The sequence below is a fragment of the Bombus bifarius genome, unplaced genomic scaffold (assembly GCF_011952205.1).
Source record: "Bombus bifarius isolate JDL3187 unplaced genomic scaffold, Bbif_JDL3187 scf7180000008274, whole genome shotgun sequence".
NCBI lineage: Eukaryota > Metazoa > Arthropoda > Insecta > Hymenoptera > Apidae > Bombus > Bombus bifarius.
The window spans coordinates 1-17,974 of NW_022884558.1; the positions used below are offsets into that span (position 1 = coordinate 1).

Sequence of the window (17,974 nt, forward strand, 5' to 3'; positions counted from 1 at the left end):
CTCTGCCTGGCCCAGGTCACACACCGCGGGCCAGACGGACACCAGATGTCCGCTTTTCCGTACGGCGTACCCTCAATATCCTTAAGCACCCGTCATAAACCCGAGTCACTTGCCTGCAAAGGTCCTTTAAACAAAACAAACATCTGGTTCTGAGGAATTTCTAAACACTATTGTCTACCACGGCTGGACAAGGGAAAGTTGGTTTTTCTCACGCACGCTGCAACTTTCCTCCCACTAACCACTTTCTCTCGAGGGCAGTTAAGACCCTTCGTTTAACCAATTAAAAACGAAGCCTGTTCCCTCACTCTCCTAAATAACATCGGCACCAACAAATCCGATGGTCCCGTGCGCTAGACACACCCATCCTTAGCTTTCCTCGGACACAGCATCGTCACTCAACTTCACTTCTTCTACATCGTTGGAAAAGTCAACTACTAAGTATACGCTAATGCCCAACGGGGCAGTCTAATCATAACGCGAGAGTCGGTCTCGGTATTGTCGAGCATACACTTCGTCTCTTAAATATCTCATAGTGCTACGTCCACTAATACACTAAATCTAATTATAAGAGCCCTGCTCTAACGCACATATCTATCTTAGCTTCGTGCGACAAGTTGTTAATTACTTATTTCTCTCCGTCAGTGTAATCTAAGTGCTGGAAACATATAATTTATAATTCTGTGAATCACAGGGTTATACAACCTCAATCACCCCTATTATCTCAACGGAAATCAGGGGATTGATCAATTCGTGGTGTCGATTGTTATAATCGTAACGGGGATTTACGACCCCCGTTGACGTCTCTCCTTGCGATTACGTCTCCCCGCGATTGGTCGAATAAACATGGTCCTTCGAGCCGGATTTCGTGTCGCCCAAAAAGTGCACTGACCAGTGACTATACAGTGTCGCGTGAAATCCAAGTTCCAACCACTTAGTCAGCTGATCAAGGGAACAGCCATCGGAGAGGAGCACCTCCGTCGCTCAGCATCTACACGAGCCAACGCCGCATCGTAACGATCATCAACCGAGTCCCAGATCAACGTCCATTTGATCAAGCAAGATCGTTCCGGTTATTAAAATCAAATATGGCCCAAGCTGAACTAATCAGCACGTTACGGCGGAGACGAGGCGCCGTAGCCCGTCGACTTGCAACCATAAGGCGCGAACTCGATGAATACGAAGCGTCTGGGAAGGCAAACAAACTCTTCCTAATATCTTGCCGCAACTCGTTCGATGAAATTTGGAGGACGATACTCGCGGTTCAAGACGAGCTAGATGGGTTAGATGAGGGGGAAGCTGAGGGTTTAACTTCGTTATCGCAAGAGCATCGGGAGCTTGACGTGCGGTTCCTAGGTCTCTTTGAACAAATATCAGCAACAACCCCGTCGACAACAAAAACATGCGATTCATGCGTGAAACCCGAGCCGACGGAGAATATCGCATCGACTCGGACGCCGATCTTGTCGCATGACATGCGGACCTCATCGCGTGACACTCACAACGTGTCACCCACCCGAGACACAACGACAACCTCGCTCACATCATCAACATCGCAACAATCTGATTCCACGCCATCAGACGCGTTGAATCAGACAGCCGCTCAAGAGTCTCTGGATCAACAGACGGATGAAACCTTACCAGCCGACATGCCGTCTCCTACTACATTATCGCCGAAATGGAGCACACCGATGAATGGGCTGAAACAAAACACCACACTCGTCGATGTCAGTGCAGCCTACAAGGTGGACCACTTGCTCTCAACGCAACAACCCTTAGGCCTGGCCATCCATTTTCCCTGGCAGCTACGACACCTACGGACGGCAATGACTCATACGGAGCCGAGCATCTTGGACCGAGATGCAAAATCTTCCCGCTCCAGATCCAAACCTAACCAAACGGAAGGTAAGATGTCTCCAATTCTGTCTTTCGCAGTAAACTGGACCACGCCGGTCCAACCACCAAGCATCATCAAGAAGGCGCGATACGAATGTATCAGCGGGGGGAGCCCTGTCCCCCAATCCACCGTAGACCTCCTTCACGTCTTCATTGTGCAACCACCCACGGATTTCACGTGCCTTTGTGAAATCGGCGAGTTGTACAACGACACCTCCTGGGACGAGGTGTCTCACGATACTTCAGGGGCCGAGCTGTTTCACGACACTTCCTGGTTCGCGAACCACAATAGAAAAGCGCCAGGCAATGCAGATGACCACGGCGATCCAGAACGCAAGGAAGACAACATATCCTCAACGCACCGGACTTTCGACCGTATCTTCGAAGGCACCCTGGCGACAACGGCCTCATCCAGACTACCACAAGTCATACGGCAACGAGCATCTTGGAACGACGTGCCACACAGCTCGTCCTACCAACGAGCCAACCCGATCAAGCAGAATGAGGACAATCAGCAATCAACAAGGAGTCGGGCGGCTGCTCCAATCAACTCCACCTTTAATGAAATTTTGATCGGTACCCTCTCAACGGGGGGAGGATGTTACGCCGGGCCTCTCTGCCTGGCCCAGGTCACACACCGCGGGCCAGACGGACACCAGATGTCCGCTTTTCCGTACGGCGTACCCTCAATATCCTTAAGCACCCGTCATAAACCCGAGTCACTTGCCTGCAAAGGTCCTTTAAACAAAACAAACATCTGGTTCTGAGGAATTTCTAAACACTATTGTCTACCACGGCTGGACAAGGGAAAGTTGGTTTTTCTCACGCACGCTGCAACTTTCCTCCCACTAACCACTTTCTCTCGAGGGCAGTTAAGACCCTTCGTTTAACCAATTAAAAACGAAGCCTATTCCCTCACTCTCCTAAATAACATCGGCACCAACAAATCCGATGGTCCCGTGCGCTAGACACACCCATCCTTAGCTTTCCTCGGACACAGCATCGTCACTCAACTTCACTTCTTCTACATCGGTGGAAAAGTCAACTACTAAGTATACGCTAATGCCCAGCGGGGCAGTCTAAGCATAACGCGAGAGTCGGTCTCGGTATTGTCGAGCATACACTTCGTCTCTTAAATATCTCATAGTGCTACGTCCACTAATACATTGAATCCAATTATAAGAGCCCTGCTCTAACGCACATATCTATCTTAGCTTCGTGCGACAAGTTGTTAATTACTTATTTCTCTACGTCAGTGTAATCTAAGTGCTGGAAATATATAATTTATAATTCTGTGAATCCCAGGGTTATACAACCTCAATCACCCCTATTATCTCAACGGAAATCAGGGGATCGATCAATTCGTGGTGTCGATTGTTATAATCGTAACGGGGATTTACGACCCCCGTTGACGTCTCTCCTTGCGATTACGTCTCCCCGCGATTGGTCGAATAAACACGTTATATGGTATAACGTTATAACGTATTACGTTATATGGTTTATCGTTATAACGTATTACGTTATATGGTATAACGTTATATGGTATGACGTGATAACGTATTGCGTTATATGGTATGACGTTATAACGTATTACGTTATATGGTATAACGTTAGAGCATATTACGTTATGTGGTATAACGTTATAACGTATTACGTTATATGGTATAACGTTATAACGTATTACGTTATATGGTATAACGTTATGACGTATTACGTTATATGGTATAACGTTATAGCGTATTACGTTATATGATATAACCTTATATACTATGACGTTATAACGTATTACGTTGTATGGTATAACGTTATAATGTATTACGTTATATGGTATAACGATATATGGTATGTCGTTATGACGTATTACGTTATGTGGTATAACGTTATATGGTATGACGTTATAACGTATTACGTTACGTGGTATAACCTTATATACTATGACGTTATAACGTATTACGTTGTATGGTATAACGTTATAATGTATTACGTTATATGGTATAACGATATATGGTATGACGTTATGACGTATTACGTTATATGGTATAACGTTATAACGTATTACGTTATATGGTATAACGTTATAACGTATTACGTTATATGGTATAACGTTATAACGTAATACGGTATATGGTATAACGTTATAACGTATTACGTTATATGGTATAACGTTATATGGTATGACGTGATAACGTATTACGTTATATGGTATGACGTTATAACGTATTACGTTATATGGTATAACGTTAGAGCATATTACGTTATGTGGTATAACGTTATAACGTATTACGTTATATGGTATAACGTTATGACGTATTACGTTATATGGTATAACGTTATAGCGTATTACGTTATATGATATGACGTTATAACGTATTACGTTATATGGCATAACGTTATATAGTATGACGTTATAACGTATTACGTTATATGGTATAACGTTATGACGTATTCCGTTATATGGTATGACGTTATAACGTATTACGTGATATGGTATAACGTTATAACGTATTACGGTATATGGTATATCGTTATAACGTATTACGTTATATGGTATAACGTTATATGGTATGCCGTTATAACGTATTACGTTGTATGGTATAACGTTATAATGTATTACGTTATATGGTATAACGATATATGGTATGACGTTATAACGTATTACGTTATGTGGTATAACGTTATATGGTATGACGTTATAACGCATTACGTTATATGGTATATCGTTATAACGTATTACGTTATATGGTATTACGTTATAACGTATTACGTTATATGGCATAACGTTATAACGTATTACGTTATATGGTATAACGTTATAACGTAATACGGTATATGGTATAACGTTATAACGTATTACGTTATATGGTATAACGTTATATGGTATGCCGTTATAACGTATTACGTTATATGGTATAACGTTATGACGTATTACGTTATATGGTATAACGTTATAGCGTATTACGTTATATGGTATGACGTTATAACGTATTACACGTTATACAGGTATAGCGTTATATGGTATGACGTTATAACGTATTACGTTATATGGTATAACGTTATGACGTATTACGTTATATGGTATAACGTTATAGCGTATTACGTTATATGATATGACGTTATAACGTATTACGTTATATGGCATAACGTTATATAGTATGACGTTATAACGTATTACGTTATATGGTATAACGTTATGACGTATTCCGTTATATGGTATGACGTTATAACGTATTACGTGATATGGTATAACGTTATAACGTATTACGGTATATGGTATATCGTTATAACGTATTACGTTATATGGTATAACGTTATATGGTATGCCGCTATAACGTATTACGTTGTATGGTATAACGTTATAATGTATTACGTTATATGGTATAACGATATATGGTATGACGTTATAACGTATTACGTTATGTGGTATAACGTTATATGGTATGACGTTATAACGCATTACGTTATATGGTATATCGTTATAACGTATTACGTTATATGGAATTACGTTATAACGTATTACGTTATATGGTATAACGTTATAACGTATTACGTTATATGGTATAACGTTATAACGTATTACGTTATATGGTATAACGTTATGACGTATTACGTTATATGGTATAACGTTATAACGTATTACGTTATATGGTATAACGTTATAACGTATTACGTTATATGGTATAACGTTATATGGTATGCCGTTATAACGTATTACGTTGTATGGAATAACGTTATAATGTATTACGTTATATGGTATAACGATATATGGTATGACGTTATAACGTATTACGTTATGTGGTATAACGTTATATGGTATGACGTTATAACGCATTACGTTATATGGTATATCGTTATAACGTATTACTTTATATGGTATAACGTTATAACTTATTACGTTATATGGTATGACGTTATATCTTATTACGTTATATTGTATGACGTTATAACGTATTACGTTGTATGGTATAACGTTATAATGTATTACGTTATATGGTATAACGATATATGGTATGACGTTATGACGTATTACGTTATGTGGTATAACGTTATATGGTATGACGTTATAACGTATTACCTTAAATGGTATAACGTTGTATCGTATTACGTTATATGGTATAACCTTATAACGTATTACGTTTTATGGTATATCGTTATAACGTATTACGTTACATAGTATAACGTTATTACGTATTACTTTATATGGTATATCGTCATATGGTATAACGTTATAACCAATAACGTTATATGGTATGACGTTATAACGTATTACGTTATATGGTATAACGATATATGGTATGACGTTGTAACGTATTACGTTATGTGGTATAACGTTATAACGTATTAAGTTATATGGTATAGCGTTATATCGTTTGACGTTATAAAGTATTACGGTATATGGTATAAAGTTATAACTTATTACGTTATATGGTGTAACGTTATATGGTATGCCGTTATAACGTATTACGTTATATGGTATAACGTTATGACGTATTACATTATATGGTATAACGTTATAGCCTATTACGTTATATGGTATGACGTTATAACATATTACGTTATATGGTATAACGTTATAACGTATTACGTTATATGTTATAACGTTATATGGTATGACGTTATAACGTATTACGTTATATGGTATAACGATATATGGTATGACGTTGTAACGTATGTAGTATCGTGGACGAAAGGCCTGGGAAATATCGGGCGAACTATGAACAGTGTCGCGAGAGCCGAGGCGCCGTCGGGCCCATCAATGTGTCATCGGTCTTTTCAAGTGCATAGTTTCGTGGAAAAGACCTACGTGACCCTGGCCACGAGCGTCTGCAGAACACGTGTGCGGTGGGCCTAGGAAAAGGGCAATAGAATGCGACAACGGCGAGTCGAGAAACAGAGTGCGAGTCGAGCGGAGACGGAGGTTGCGAGTGGCGTTGCCGAGAGAGTGTGGATTGCGCTGTGTTCTGTACGTTTGGTATGAATAGTTCAAGTTAAGCCACAATCGTCTTTTCTGTCTCATTAACATCTCTATTGTCCACGTTTTGTAAACATATTACATCACGATATTACATATTTTGGGGGCTCAGCCGGGATTGGACAAGACAGAAAACGAAACGGTTTAACAGAGCTATTCGAGCTAGTGTGAATTTACCGGTACGCGGTGCGGTAAAAGACGATATCGTTGACTGTTTAAGTTTGTGTAGTGTGAAAAATGGCAAACGTCGAGGACGAACGATTGTCGGGTGAAGAGGGTTCGACGCTGGAGGAGCTGAGGAATAAGCTCGCGCGAATGAACCTCCCTATATCGGGTGCGAGGTCAGTGCTGATTGCAAGGCTGAATCGGGCGTGTAGGGCTGGACAATCGTATCGTAAGGGATCGACGGGCGGTGAAGAGCTAACCGGTCAACGAGATTTAGAAAATGTACAGAGAGCTGAGCGTGATTGCAACGAAGATGAGGATGTTGAGAAAATGAATACGAAGGAGTTGAAGGAACGCCTCGCTAGTTTGGGTTTAAAAACGACGGGAAGAAAAGTAGAGTTACGCGCACGGCTACGAGCGGCCATGGATGGTAATGACATATCGTCGGAAGAAGAAAGCGACGACGAAAGTGAGGATGAAGATGGCAAGAAAAACGCAAGAGAATACAAGAGAGATACGCGAAGGGTGTATCAGGACCGTGACGAATGTTGTCGAAGGGCATGTGTTGGTTCGACGCTGAGTTTTAGAGACGTCGAAGATGCATTAGAGTCGTTTAGTGGCGACAAAGGTGAAAATGTCGAACGATGGTTCGAGTCGTTCGAGGAAGTCGCTGATACGTGCATGTGGTCGGATGGGCAGAAGGCAGTCTACGCGAGGAAGCTGCTGAAGGGATCAGCGAAAATATTTGCGAGCTTCGAGTGTCACGCCAGGACTTGGCATGAGTTGAAGAGGGGGCTAGTGAAAGAATTTTCGAGGAAAGTCAACAGTAGGCAAGTACATCAGAAACTTGAAGAAACAAAAAAGGAGAGTGATGAAGCATGTTTGGCTTACATGTACCGTATGCTCGAAATAGCTAGCCATGTGGACATGGAGGAGGAAGCAAAGGTGGAATACATAGTGGATGGAATAATAGACGACGAGAACAATAAGGCTGTATTGTACGGCGCTACGTCAATCAAAGAGTTGAGGAAGAGGTTAGTAATGTACGAAGAGCAGAAGAGTCGCAGAGCAAAGTCGATTGTGAAGTCGGCTAAAACCCAGAAGAACGGGAAGCCCAGTCAATCTGTAGATGCAATGAAGAAAAGAAGATGCTTCATTTGCGGTAGTGAGGATCATCTAAGTGTTACGTGTCCGGAGAGGGGAGAAGGTGTTAAGTGTTTCAAGTGCAGCGGATTTGGACATATTGCAGCGAGGTGTACGGCACAACCGAAAGAGACTTACGTAATCTCAAGACCGGAGAGGAAAAAGTACGTGAAGGACGTGTCGATAGATGGCTGCAGGTTTGTCTCCTTAGTGGATACAGGTAGTGACCTTACGTTCATACGAGCGGATGAGTATGTGAGGTTAGGATCACCACCTCTGGGAAACTGCAAACTTAAGTTTGATGGTTTTGGTTCCGCTGGCAATAGTACCTGGGGCGAGTTCACAAGGGTAATGACGGTCGACGGGTACGACTTTACTGTCACTCTGCATGTTGTCTCGAATAAGGTAATGACAAGACACAGTCTACTCTTAGGTACCGACTTTTTAGACCAGGTAGAGTTGCGAGTCAAACGGGGCGAGGTGACATTTTTACGACTCGACGATCAGACCGACGGTCACGAGGACGCGCCGGATGTACTGAGGGTAAACGCGGTAGAACAGACCGACGAAACAGACCTGACACACGTACGGGAACCGCATTATCGTGAAGCGATTCGCGATATCGTTAGGGGGTATAGGCCGGAGAAGAAGCGAGACGTCGGAATAACCGAAAAAGTAGTTTTGGAAAGCGACAAGCCGGTAGCGCGAAGACCGCGAAGACTGGCGCCGTCGGAAAGAAAGGAAGTAGATGATCTGATGGAAGCGTGGATAAACGAGGGTGTCATCAAATCGTCAGACTTGGAGTATGCGAGTCCGATAGGTGTAGTTAGAAAGAAAGATTTGTGTGTGCGTGTGGCTAGATGGGCCTTGTTACTAGGCGAGATTAAGTATCAGGTGTGTCATCGGCCGGGGAAAAGTATGCAGCATGTAGATGCTCCGAGTAGGAACCCCCTGCCGAGCGCTATGTATGTAACGGAGAGTGAAGACGGGCTGATTGCACGGTTGAGAAGGGCACAGAACAAGGACATTGAAGTCCGTAGGATTTTGGACGCCGCAACGTGCAGTCAGGCCGATGGGCAGGTAGTAAGAAACAATATTTTGTATAAGGAGTGTGAGGACGATGTGCTAATAGTAGTATCGAAAGCGATGCGGGCTCAGGTAGTCAGGCAAGCGCACGAGCGTGGGCATTTCGAGGTTACCAAAACAGAAGCTATGGTCAAGAAGGACTTCTGGTTCAAGGGGTTACGCGAAAGGGTCGAACACGTGGTATCCAACTGCCTTGACTGTAGCCTAACCGAACGAAACATAGGTAAGCTAGAAGGGAACCTGCGAAATTACAAGAAAAGAAGAAAGCGTGCGAAGCAGTACCTGAGGAAGGACCCGTGCACACCTCGATTTTATGAAACCTTGGGTCCTAAATGCCGAAAGTGACGCATCTGATGACAGCGAGATAGAAGGCAACATCTGAGGGCAGATGTTATTGCAGGATGGCCGAATGTAGTATCGTGGACGAAAGGCCTGGGAAATATCGGGCGAACTATGAACAGTGTCGCGAGAGCCGAGGCGCCGTCGGGCCCATCAATGTGTCATCGGTCTTTTCAAGTGCATAGTTTCGTGGAAAAGACCTACGTGACCCTGGCCACGAGCGTCTGCAGAACACGTGTGCGGTGGGCCTAGGAAAAGGGCAATAGAATGCGACAACGGCGAGTCGAGAAACAGAGTGCGAGTCGAGCGGAGACGGAGGTTGCGAGTGGCGTTGCCGAGAGAGTGTGGATTGCGCTGTGTTCTGTACGTTTGGTATGAATAGTTCAAGTTAAGCCACAATCGTCTTTTCTGTCTCATTAACATCTCTATTGTCCACGTTTTGTAAACATATTACATCACGATATTACACGTATTACGTTATGTGGTATAACGTTATAACGTATTACGTTATATAGTATAAAGATATAACGTATTACGTTATATGGTATAACGTTATAACGTATTACGTTATATGGTATAACGATATATGGTATGACGTTATGACATATTACGTTATGTGGTATAACGTTATAACGAATTACGTTATATGGTATAACGTTATAACGTACTACGTTTTATGGTATAACGTTATAACGTATTTCGTTAAATGGTATAACGTCATATGGTATAATGTTATAACGTATTATGTTATATGGTATAACGTTATAACGTATTACGTTATATGGTATGCCGTTATAACGTATTACGTTATATGGTATAACGTTATGACGTATTACGTTATATGGTATATCGTTATATGCTATGGCGTTTTAACGTATTACGTTGTATGGTATAACGTTATAACGTATTACGTTATATGGTATGACGTTATAACGTATTACGTTATATGGTATATCGTTAGATGGTATGGCGTTATAACGTATTACGTTATATGGTATAACGTTATAACGTATTACGTTATATAATATGACGTTATAACGTATTACGTTATATGATATGACGCTATAACGTATTACGTTATATGGTATGACGTTATAACGTATTACGTTATATTTTATAACGTTATAACCTATTACCATGAACTAACCCTTTGTTAAAACATAGAATATCCACTGAGCGTAAGGACGTTATGTGTCTCGTTAATGTGACCTTATGAGAGAATATCTTTCCGTCGCGATAATGCTGCAGAGGAAAACTATGGTGGGTTGTGTCTAAAGACACGAGATCATCGGATTCGTGGAGAGATGCTCTCGTTCGGAAAGTGAAAGAAATTGACGTTGCTGTTTATTCGTCAATTTCCATGTTGGTGGATAGAGAAGGATGCTAGCCGCCCTTGAGGGAAAGTTGCTAGGGGGAAGCGTCTTTCGTGAGATATATAAATTTCCCCTATCTTGCCGTATTTGGGACAAAGACTGTTTGCCTGTTTGAAGGATTTTAGTTAACTAAATCTTAAGATTTATAGCGGGTCCTCAGGCTAACTGAATATGTACTGTGGAGATGCGTCGACATCTGGCAATCATCTTACCCGAAGAATAGTGTCTGCGTGTGGCTATCCACGGGACAGAAACCGTTGGAATGTTTACTGTCGCGTGCCGCTACAACTATTTCTTCTAAGGAGAGCTATAGAATTACTTCATATCTCTGTTAGGTAAAAACGTTCATCCCTTAACCGTGGCTACATTCAGCGACTGGTTGTCGCCTCGAGCCCAAGCTCACTATCATAAATCTCGAACAAATACAATCGGATTGAATGACGACAATTGCTTAATTACGGCTATGGCAGAATCTAGATTAAAGTGTTAAGGGACTTCCCCAAAATTCCAAAGGGAAGGCTCCGGTGTCCTTTCATCTCCGACATATATATAGATAGATAGATCGATACATGTAGATATAGAATATTAGGGAAGAAACTACGTTAAATAAGAGAAAGGAAAACTAGATGGAAGAATTTAATGACATCGCGTGGCGAGATGGACGATTTGCTTCTCTCCCTTTCCCTTTTCCCCATAACAATTTTCAGTTATTCTATGTATTCCGGATCGATGTATTGCCGCGTGTGCTCCAAGAACATCAAAGTGATCGTTATTGGTAGGAGAGGATGAAAAGGTAAGGGAAGGAAGGTCGAAGTTGCAGAGACCAAAGCCTTATACCATTCTGCAGGACGAAATCGTCCTCGAAAGGAAAAACGATTAGGAAAGAAAGGAAGATCGTCTGAACACGCAATATTCCATCTCGTAACCAGACCTATCCACTTCACAGGATATTCTTGGACGTTTCTTTCCGATGTCAACCAATGATGGAAGAAGGAACAGTCGTTTAATGCCAATTTCAAGGAAGAGTAGCCAAAGATATTATTGCGGGACATTGGTCACACTTAAAAAATAGAAAAACGAATCATTCCAGGATCTCGTGTTTACTTATGATCAACTTAAATTTGCTGCTAGTTAAAGAACAAAGCAACTCTATATTTCTATTTAATATGAAAATTAATTGTGATAGTTGATCTTTTATAAATTTTATTGCTTTCTATAAGGAGAATTTTGTTACACCGATACTCTAAAATATTTTTGTAATTCATTTGTAAGTTAGATTGTACTAATAATTAAACTGTGTATGTTTACGACAATTCATAATTTGATAAAACAGCTGGAGAAATGAAACCTAAAAATTGAAAGAAATTTGTGATACTCGTCAAATATTGATACAAGGTATCTTAATAAACGATCTCTCGTTTGCTATAGGTAATTTTAAAACTAAGTTGAACGATTTGTAATAATCAATAATTTAGAAATATTTAACATAACAAAGCATTTTGGAATAATGAATGAAAACTATATAACTTAGTAGGATACATTTCTGCGAATTCTATACGAAAATCATTCTTACAATTAGTCTTCCTGTTTCATAATCGATAGTGATATAATACAAGGTATCTTAACGGATGAACTACAATTTGTCAGGGATGACTTTGTCGGAGTCAAAAGACAGTTACAAACGAGGGTCATCTGTATAAGAATTACTTTCATCATAAGATTACGTCAGAGTAAAGTACGTACATATCTTGACAGTCCAACATAGACTTCAGCCGGGAGATGATGGATTTTTAAGAGAAAATCCGAAAAATGATGATCGATCTCGCTAAATTAGAAGGGGATTACATTTTTCGTCTGAGTATTTGACAAACAGCACGTGCAATATTTTTGGCCAGTTTCCGTTAAGCCAAGACCGAAAGCTCGGTGCAACAAAGAAACCACGTAATATCGGCAATTGAATCATGGCTGGATAGAGTGGGGAGATTCGTAACGGGATTTTCGAGCGCCTGTTTCGCTCAATACGGATAAGCCACACAGACTTTTCAGCCTAGATGAAGACAAGTGGTATCGAAAGATTTTAAAAGGCTGCTCACCTCGCAATATATAAAATACACGCAAAGATCTAATATTCTATTCATCAGACGTGTTTTACCTGACGATACTTCGCTTTGATCTTGTTACCATATTCGAAATTTTACATGCAGATCTTTTAAAGATTGAATTTTTTTACAAATTCAAGAGTTTTTTTATTGATGAAAATAGTTTTTAACAAGTAATAACGACGAACAGGGAATTAAAATTTTATTTAAAAATGCTGGTTTAGTGTGAAGTTGTGAAAAGCTATTAACTATGAATATATAATTAATAAATAATACGAAAAATGTTGAAAAATTTAAGGAAATTCTTTAAAAATGATCTGGTAAAATAGATTTTATTTCAGTCACAGATAATATATTTACTTCTTTTTTTTAACGAGGGAGAATTGAAAGAATGAAGTATAATTCCAGTACATATATGATATCAGTAAAACGTATTCTATATAACAGTGACAAATAACGAATCTGTAAAGATGAGATTCATCCGTAATTATAATTGAAACAGAATTATTTCAGTCAAGAAGCGAAGTCAAAAGAAGGTAGTACAATGATATCTGAGAATCTTGGCAAAGTCAGAAAATAATAGTTGTTGATGATCGGTGATTCATAATGAGATTTTCGGTGATTCATTTTTAACGATGTTGTAACGAGGCTCGACGTTTGAAGCCGATCACAATGAAGTGTCCCCAAAAGGAAATTACGAAATAAATCCATAAGAACGGTGCTTGATCGAGGAGTAGAATCTCTTCAACGATTGTCGAAATCACTCATTTCATCGAAGACTTTGCTTTAATTAAAACGCACCAACGTTGATAACGAGTACCGAATATTGCTTGTATAATTTCCGATCGATATAAGAAGTTTCAGAAAATTTTAAATTCAACAACCAACAACAATAAAGCCCTAACACCGAGATTTAGATCCATTGTGTTGTTTGACCAACTGTTAGCTATTTAGATACATTCATTGTATGCATGTATACATTAGGATATGTTCAATATTGGGAAATTTTGACAAATTTTATTTTATTTTATATTTTACATTAATTACAAAATAATATCAACGAGAATGCAAATTTTAATCTTGTTCATCGCTTAAACTCCCATCAAAATTCGTAGAATTCATATAATTTTCACAATTCAGTAATCCAAAAAAGTTTGCTTCTTCTTATCTTGAAGAATTCTTTTAAAATTATTCATCGTTAAGTGTAAGCAATTTGCATATTTCGCATACATTTTATCTATGCAACACCACACCTACATAACCAAGACATTCATAACTATACATTTACTTCAATAATCTAGTTTATTAAACTATAAAGAACTACCCTTTCTTGTAGTTGTACAAAGCCTTGGCTCTGAAATATAGTTTCATACTGATCGTATGAAATATACGGAAAACATAAACACAAAAGTACTGCTTCGTATCTTTTTTCATTTTTCGTATATTAAATTTTAGAACTAAGGTTAAAATTAATATCAATTTAAAACTGAACTATTAATTTAAAGTTTAACTATTAAATTTGAAAATTACGGCCGAGGTTAAGATATTTGAACACATTTATATTTATATTCGACTTATTTCTAAAGCGATTCCGAAGAAAAACGATTTTTGTATAGAGGCTAACAATCACAAAAGGCAGAACGTGCAGCATAGGACGACAAACTTGTATAAGAGCATATCATCAAAAGCTGGTATCGCAAAATACATACATAAGTAGAAGAAAGTTCTGTTAAAACACGTATAAACGCAAGAGAGCGGATATCATCCGCAACTGTCTTCTTCGACTTCCTTTCGTTGTTCTCTTGCTTCCTAAAGTTTTCGTTGAAAGGAAGAACGCTTTTCATCGTAACCACGTTTTCAGTATCCAAAAAAGTAGGAAGCATCAAGGAGCATAGATAAGATTGAGAAAACGAGGCTGGAAGAATACGAAGGAACGAAGGAGGAGCTATTCAGACAGTTTCCAGGTAGCGCAACCCTTGGCAATTGCCTTTGATTCCTTTGGCTAATACGAAGAAACTGAATACTAGCTGGACCTTCGTTTCTATCTATGATCAAACAGAAAAGAATGAAGAATCTTTCTTCGATACCCACTGATTTCTAGAAATATTCCTCCGTGATTTCTCAGCTATATCTACATGGTACCTGTATATTTGAATTTTTAATAAATTACTGGTGAATAACTCACCTCGTTCAATTCATTGCAGATGAATAGATTATACGTATTCAAAAGTAAAGTAAGATCGTGCAATACCGATCAATGCTTTTTGCTTATTGTGGCTTGAGTTACAGTTCTAATGGAATTTCAAAATATACTACCAATGAAATTATAAAATCTTTTATACACACATACATGAAAATTTACTATAACAAGTGTTCAAATTCCTGAGTCACTTCTGATCTTTGAATAAATTATATAAAATAATAGTTTTCTACAAACACTGTACAAATTTGGAATATTATTACCTTAATTAAGTCGAATTAAATTGAAGGGATGTGAAACGATCTTAATCGAAAAGATTTCTCGATGTAGCAAAAGAATTGTTCTAAGAATTTCGGACTGGTCTAATAAAGATATGATACATTTATGTATAATTCAAGGTATTATCAGTGTAAAGCGCCTTTGCATATTTTTGTTGAAAGTATTCCTTCGTTTCAGCAAGCAATTTTTCGCCGTGTACACAAGCTCGTATCTGCGTTCTCCCACTGTAATTCCAGAAAGTGGGCTGAGCTAAATGGATTGCGATGTCTTGCGGTCTTTTGCGCAGTTTAAAACGAATGAATGTGCCAGATGGATTTATGTGGAATTTTAAAAACTGCTCTTTTCAAAGACACCGCTAAGTCTTGCAGCGGTAGCAACTGTTGAAGAAATAATCTTGTAAATAAAATGATAGCGCCGCCGCCTGATTTTATGAAACGACCGATATTTATTCAACTACGGTTAAACGTACTTGGGAAGATGTTAAATGTTCAAGTGCTATAAACCAAAAGTTTAGATTGCTCGTCTTTGCTACTTAATATGACGTAATTTTTACACATGATAATTAATTTGAATTATCGAGACGGTAATTATTGCAGTGACAGCTAAAAACAGATAAATAAAATAATTGACTATGGAAATTATTACATTGAAAATTGTTGGCGATATTTCTAATATTCGTTTGATATATCGCGTGCTCTGGTTACATCTATGACAGCAGGCGTACTTGCAATTCTTATTGATTCAACGGATACTATCTGCTACCATGTTATGTTTGTTTCTCCATTATAACTGCATGACCTTGTTACAAATTTTTCCAACTATAATATGATATATATTATGAAATATCAAAATATTGTCGAATAAAACATTGCTACGCACTCAATACAATTCTTCCTTCCGTTTTTTCCTTTTGTTATCGTAAAACAGTTAAAATATCGTTCGATAACAAATATTGTGAGAATTTTACATATTATTTTCTAGCAGTGTTTCAAGAATTTCAAGCTTTTCTACTTCTTAATTAATTATCTATTCTACATTTTTCATCAAATTCATCGATTTCAAATGTCAAATTTCATCGATCGATGTTTGAAGGATTCCAAGTTTCCTTATTGTTTAATTATTATTTTAATATTATATAATAACTAGTATAAAAGAATTAATTATTATTTTAGGATAACACTAAGATTAATAACTTTAATAATTATATGTATCCATAAATCAAACAAACATCCGTCTTTCTTTTTATTAAGAATTCCCTAAGCTAAAACATACATTTACAAGATATCGTCCCTGTAAATTAGATTTTATTAGCTCGTGTGGAGTTCCATTGGTCTCGACGTGATCGTTACCAAGATTAATCATACCACGTGTGCTGAATGTTACCTCATCCGTGAACAATATTCTTGCGGGAAATTCCTGTATACCATAATTTCTTGGGATGTGCATGCACAGAGATTGTATGCTCCTCAAAAATTCTTTACTCGCAGTCCTGGTGGGATCCGTTGAAAATGATACAAGCATAAATTATCCTTACTAGTGACATTTTCTATTGCTACATGTTTCTTGTGTATAACGAAGGCCGTACATTAAATGTACTGCAACATTCTCTTTTTAATTGTATGGTCTTGTTCGTTGATTGCATTCATTACTTCTAGTCGACTTATAGTTTGAATGGAACGGTTCGCTTTAAGTGAACAAGTTGCTCAAGACACTATTTATTATTATATGTTCAACGTACCTATTTATGCTGTATACTAATTTTATACAAAATATATGTAGTAAATATCTTGCAACTGCCACATAAATTATCATTTGATTAAAAATCTTATCAATATAACCATGATAGTCGAATCTCGTTATAATGCTAATAAAACATACATAACATGTTCATGAAGAGTTTCTACAATTTTTCATTGTTTCAATTCTTGTGTTCGGGAATTTTTGTGAGTCACTGTACCTTGCTTCAAACTGATATTTTTACATAAATTCGTGAATTTCAAAGTTATTACACTAAAAATTCATTAAAATTCTGTATGGCAAAAGAATTAAAAATCCCGCTGAACGTTAAATACGACTCTTATCCTCTCGTTTTAGTAAAATGTTGTGATGGCATTCGTTCTGTGTTCGTATGCTCGGTAAATGAAAAATTACTAACGGCCTCTAGTACACAAAATTAGCGGAAACAGGATGAAACGAACGAATGTGATTAATGGCGGCGTAAATTAGGAAAAGCCAGCAGTCCGCTGTTTCTTTTTCCGAGTTGCTGCAACGACTCCCAAGAGCCCACGAGAAACGGAAGAACAACCGAAAGCGAACTCGAAAAACACGGATTCTCATAAGAAAATTCGCTGCATGCTCGATAATCCGCGCTCGTCGGTTGCTTTCTCGGAAGATTAGAGGGTACCGTGAAATACGCGTTCTGCAAGCC

At 38.6% G+C, this 17,974-nt stretch overlaps 1 long non-coding RNA gene across 1 annotated transcript; it reads right to left on the bottom strand.

Annotated features, from left to right (window-relative positions):
* Positions 1 to 3,084: 3,084 nt before the first annotated feature.
* On the bottom strand, positions 3,085 to 15,727 carry LOC117212082. Its single transcript, XR_004488394.1, has 3 exons — positions 15,412 to 15,727; positions 12,378 to 12,380; positions 3,085 to 3,098 (listed from the first exon to the last, which is right to left on the bottom strand). It is a non-coding gene; the product is annotated as an uncharacterized LOC117212082 (long non-coding RNA).
* Positions 15,728 to 17,974: the final 2,247 nt, after the last annotated feature.